Here is a 5,722-nt window from a genome sequence, read left to right as displayed (position 1 = left end):
GTAATGTTGGCAACTGATGAATGAGTTATTATAATATAATGACACTTGATCAACGTGATTATATTACTGTAAGTCATGCTGAGTTTCTAATGGAACGTGATGATTCACAGATCACAACGTCATCGTGTGCCATGTTACATAACTCTTTCATTCTACTTAACTTCTGAACATATCAAGAGAATGTATTCTTGATGGTTCTATCTTCCGTGATGTTGATAAATTTAAAAAAAATCAAATCATGCTATTACGTTCCTTTCTATTTAGAACATTAGGATTATTCGAAACTCCATACCTATAAATTCTTGATCATTATTCGTTTGACTTAAAGCCGAGAAGAGAAAACAAAAGTTGAATTGAGGAAGAAAGAATAGAAGGGGTGAGTTGTGAAAATAAGGAAATGAAGGGGATGGATTTATAATGAAGTATCCGACAGAGAAATCAAAACAGATTATCGCATTTAACCAAGGAGGATCTTAATTTCCTGAATTACCGAAGAATCAAATCTTATATAGATTTCGAAGATTTTCTTTAATCCTTGAAATTTCGGAAATTAATCGTGATTACGTCACTGGTTAAGATGAACTTGCAATTACTCATTCCAATCTTTTGCAATAGCTTCACTCATACGCTTCAAGTAACCAAATCGTTTTATCCACATTACTCAATGGTAATAAAACTCTAGTTATCAACTCATATTCGTCATGAAAACATTTTTATTGTTAGCCATGATCACCTCACTCAAATTTCGGGACGAAATTTCTTTAACGGGTAGGTACTGTGACGACCCGGAAATTTCCGACCAAATTTAAAACTTAATCTTTATATGAATACGACACTATAAGCAAAGTCTGTAATGTTAAAGTCTCAAAAAGTTTGAACTGTGTTCATGTAATCAAATGCCCTTTGACTATTTCCGACGATTCACGAACCATAGTTTGCAAATAAATATGTATATATATATATATATATATATATATATATATTATATAATTAGTAAGTAGGATATAATTAATAAATTGCAATATTAAGATATTAATTGTAATTATAAGTTGGTATATCAACATTTTTATAATTAGTATTATTATAATCAGTATTATTATAAATAATATTATGAATAATATTATTATTACTATTTTATTATGCAGTCATTCTTATTAATGATTATTAAACTCATCTGTTAATTTAAAATTTACATTATCTTTATTAGTAATATATCAATATTTTATATTACACTATATCATTTGATATTATTATTAATAATGATATAATTAACTCTATTATTATTAGTATTAGTATTTTTATATTTATAATTACAATTATGATCCTTAATATCTATTAGAAAAGAATATATTTTATGGTTACTAACATTAATAATAGAATTATTATCATTCTTTTATTATTTATATTATCTATTATTAATATTAATATAATCATTAATATTAATTAATAATGCCTTTAATAAATTAAAATTTATTTTATAAACAATAAATTAAAACAAGAATTTGTGATTCTGTTTCTTATAGCTTTCCTACTATTTCTGATTTACAAATTCGTACAATCAGATTCAATCAATAACAGCAAAATCCAAAATTAGTTGAAGATCACGATCGACTTTATCCTTTTTCTATTTTTCTTTTCTTCCTCATTTTGTTCCTGTCGATTCCCATACTCGCTACAAAACAATTATGATTGTACTGAACAATTCCAAATTTTGTTACCCATCGTGATCATACTTTATGTATTCTTATTTCTTTGTCCTGTCTTCATCTCTTGCTCGAATATCCTGACACACGTTTTCTTTATATAACATGCGATTGTCTCAAATTATTGGAAAAAGTTATTCGAGTACTACATTACCTTCAAATACAAACCACAACACCATCACACCCAGCTATTTTCCCCACGATCACCATTACTATTGTGAACCCCATTACCATGAAAACAACCATTGAACCAACCAAATTGTACACCTTCATCGTAAACAAACACCACCATGCTTCACCCTTATCACGTGTTCACTACTACTACATATTCCTGTTTGAATCCATAACTTTTGTTTTCCTTTTCATTTGAACAACACCCAAAACAATTTCTTTGTTGCTTAATGTATCGACCACCATATACATTACAACCCATTAACCCTCAAACGTAAGATGTATAATTAACCCAACTCAAACCATTTACTGTCTGCGTACTATTTCTGGTTATGGTTCATCCAACACACAAATTATTTTTTTTTTATCTGTTGAACACCCGCATACATGTAATATACATACACATACTATATACCATCAACCACCACAAAAACCGTCACCACCTCAATTCACTTTTCTTCTTCAGTTCATCAATCCATCTCATCACCACCTCATCATCACCATCAAGCCGCTACTATTGCTTGTTTCTGCCTTCAGTTTAAGATAATGATGAACGTTAACGATGAACCGAAAGCCATGGTTAATAATGGTCGAAACTGGAGTTGTTCTGATCACCTCCATAAAACCACGACTAAGTTGCTGCTGCTACTAGCTTGTACTATCTGTTAATGATCGAACAAAAGCAAGGAAACAATCGAAAAACTGGAGGAAAGATGATGATTATAATTGATGAACGATAGGTAGAACCAACGATAATTTAAAGATCAAATTAAGAAAAAGAGAAAACATGTTGAGTGGGTATGTCACTTTACAGCTATGGACGGCTGTTAATAATAATAAAAAAAAATAGATGTATACACCGAATCCTTGATATGCTTTATTCCTAGTTATCAGATTTCTACATTAACATTTGGGCCGAAGCTTATATTTTGCCATTGAGCTTTGTGATCAATTAGATTGTATTAGACTAATTTGACTTGGGCCGAGTGTTGGTTAAGCAGTTGGGCTGAAACTGATAAGGATAAGGAATACGGGTTAAGTAGATAAAAGGTAGAGCATAAATGAGAAAAATAGCGACCAGCGGGATGGTTTGGAGTGATAACGGGTTTGCGAGAGGTCTTGGGTTCAAGTCTTGCATGGGGCATTTTGTTTTTGGGAAAAGCCTTTTAACTCTTCAAAGGTAGCTTATCCTTATTTTTATTATTAGTATTATTATCGTTATTATTTTAAATATTATTATTATTATTACTACTAACATCATTATAAGTATTATTATTATTATCATTAAGATTATTCGTATTATTATAAAAATTATCATTAATATTATTATTTTTAATATTATTATTTTTAATATTATTATTATCATTTTTACTACTAGTATCATTATTATTATCATAACTATATTATTATTATTATCAATACTACTATTAATATTATTATTATTACAATAAAAATTAGTTATAGAAAAATACATTTAACAAAAACTATATTAATATTCTTATATTAAATATTATTTTTTATTTAAAAGCATATAAAATAAATATATTAATTAAGTTATTAACAAAACATATACCCTATTAAGATAACAAGTATATAACTAATAATATATAAATTCGTTCGATTACGAGTATATACGTTAATGTAAAAATAAATGATATCGGTTCGTGAATCCGAGGCCAACCTTGCATTGTTCAGTTTTGTCGTATGAATATTTTTACTACAAAATATTGGATGGTGAGTTCATTTGATTCCCTTTTACTCTTTATATTTTTGGGACTGAGAATACATGCGCTGTTTTTACAACTGCTTTATTAAATGCTTTTGAAATATATTTTGAACTGCGAATACATGAAATGCTTTTATAAATGTTTGACGAGATAGACACAAGCAAAACATTCCTCGAATGAATTATTATGCAGACAGAAGTTCTGCGGATTATTGTTGAATTATGTGGACATGATAATTGCCACCGTTGAATTATGTGGACATGATAATTGCCACCTTTGAATTATGTGGACATGATAATTGCCACCATTGAATTATGTGGACATGATAATTGCCACCAATTGATGTGAATGTTATGTATCGAGAGAATGATTTTATACACAGGTTATGTGTATGTTATTTTTGTGCACAAGATATGTGTACGGTTACTAAGATTTATGAAATATGATTTCGTACACGAGAAAGGTGTGCTGTATTTAAAAGATATCGCATGTACATTACAGGTGGGTATAGGATTCGGGCCCATTTGTACCATGCAACATTTAAATCTTGTGGTCTATCAAAATGATGAATTTTATTGTTTTATGATAAAATTATGAACTCACCAACCTTTTGGTTGACACTTTAAAGCATGTTTATTCTCAGGTATGAAAGAAATCTTCCGCTGTGCATTTTATCATTTTAAAGATATTACTTGGAGTCATTCATGGAATATTTCAAAAGACGTTGCATTCGAGTCGGTGAGTTCATCAAGATCATTATTAAGTCAAATATAGTTAGATATATTATGAAATGGTATGCATGACGTCAACTTTCGATGTAATGAAAGATTGTCTTTTCAAAAACGAATGCAATGTTTGTAAAATGTATCATATAGAGGTCAAGTACCTCGCGATGTAATCAAATGTTGTGAATCGTTTATAATCGATATGGACTTCGTCCGAATGGATTAGGACGGGTCATTTTAGTTGGTATAAGAGCGGTGGTCTTAGCGAACCAGGTCTGTATTAGTGTGTCTAACTGATAAGTCGTTAGGATGCATTAGGCAGAAGCTGGATGCAAGAACCACTCCATGTATATTCATAGGCTATGGAGATGAAGAATTTGGATACAGATTATGGGATCCAAAGGAGAAAAAGGTGATCAGAAGTAGGGACGTGGTGTTCCATGAAATCCAGACAATAGAAGATTTTGAAAAGCCCACAATATCTCAGAAGTCAAATGTTGCTGCTCAGGTGCCAGAGGCAACAACGAAATCATTCATGAGAAATGAACTTTCAGTGCAAGATGAAATACCGGAAGTAGAAGATAATGAGAAAAATGACGGTGCTGAGCAGGGGGAGCCACAACCCCATCTGCCAGACGTTCCAGAACCATCACAAGGCGAAGATGATGGTGGATCTCCTCAGTATATTCCAGAAGTTCGTAGATCTGAACGAGGTCGGATTCCATCGAGTAGATATCCGGAATCCGAGTACCTTCTACTTACTGAAGATGGAGAACCAGAGAGTTTTCATGAAGCAGTATCTCATAAGGACAAAGAACAATGGTTGCTCGCAATGCAGGATGAGATGAATTCTCTGCAGAAAAATCAAACTTATGAGATTGTAGAACTTCCACGCGGGAAGAAGGCACTGAAAAACAAATGGGTGTTCAAGCTGAAAAAGGATGGTAGTGGAAAAGTGGTGAAATACAAAGCACGGCTTGTAGTCAAAGGATTCCAACAGAAGAAAGGGATTGATTTTGACGAGATATTTTCACCAGTAGTCAAGATGACTTCAATTAGAGTTATACTTGGATTGGTCGCAAGTATGAACTTGGAGCTTGAACAGATGGATGTAAAGACAACTTTTCTTCATGGAGATTTACATGAAGACATTTACATGGAGCAACCGGAAGGTTTTGAGGTTTCAGGAGATAACCTCGTATGCAAGCTGAAGAAAAGTTTATATGGTTTGAAGCAGGCACCTAGGCAGTGGTACAAGAAGTTTGACACGTGCATGGTGAGTCAAGGGTACAAGAAAACTGCAGCAGATGAGTGTGTCTACATTCAGAAGTTTTCTGGAGGAGATTTTGTTGCTCTTCTACTATATGTAGACGATATTTTGATCGTAGGGAAAGAC

This window comes from Rutidosis leptorrhynchoides, chromosome 6, assembly GCF_046630445.1.
Source record: "Rutidosis leptorrhynchoides isolate AG116_Rl617_1_P2 chromosome 6, CSIRO_AGI_Rlap_v1, whole genome shotgun sequence".
Lineage (NCBI taxonomy): Eukaryota > Viridiplantae > Streptophyta > Magnoliopsida > Asterales > Asteraceae > Rutidosis > Rutidosis leptorrhynchoides.
This window is presented reverse-complemented; position numbering follows the sequence as displayed.